A 792-nucleotide genomic window follows, 5' to 3' on the forward strand; every position below is an offset into this window, starting at 1 on the left:
CACACACACACACACACACACACAATCTCCCTTATCCCATGTCAAAGCAGACACACTTGCCAGAAGAGGATCTGGACAGGAACAGCTAAACAACTCATTAAAGGCAAAAACAAACAAGATTAGATGAACTGATGAGTCTTGGGTAAGACCGGCAGAGCAGTTTTCAAACACATTTTTTATAGTAGAGGGTTTTACAGCGCTCGCAACTGCATAAGGTCAAGGTCATGGGCGCCAAGGGATGGGTGTCAACAGAGAAGTCTTTACAGGGAATCAGACTTAGACTGCTCACCTCTCTTGCTTCAACAGCACAAGGTCTGCTTCGACTATCAAGGCACCCCAAAATAGCAGGTTACAAGGGAGTGCCACGACAAAACGAAATGACATTAACCACCTACAGAGAAAGGAACAGACTACGACCTTCTGGCTGCACACAGAACATATAGATCTATATGTAGATCTACAGCTCAATTTTCACTTGAACAGATTAAAACCAGAACTTCCCTCAATGTGTCCTTTGTGTGACTATGCATAATATGAGACTGTGGATCTTCCCCTTTTCCACTGCACAGCCCTAAATGATACCAGAGCCACACTTCACCTTCCGAGACCTAACATTGAAAACACACTCTATGGAACATTGCAGAAACTGCTGCAAACCTGCATTTATTACAACATGACATTTGACACGAGGGCGGGGGCCAAGCAGTTGTTGGATCGATAACAAAAACAACAACAATAACAGCAAAAACAACAACAACAAGAACAACAACAACAGCCCATGCCACCTCCATG

The sequence above is a fragment of the Aplysia californica genome, unplaced genomic scaffold, assembly GCF_000002075.1.
Source record: "Aplysia californica isolate F4 #8 unplaced genomic scaffold, AplCal3.0 scaffold00445, whole genome shotgun sequence".
NCBI classification, from domain to species: domain Eukaryota; kingdom Metazoa; phylum Mollusca; class Gastropoda; order Aplysiida; family Aplysiidae; genus Aplysia; species Aplysia californica.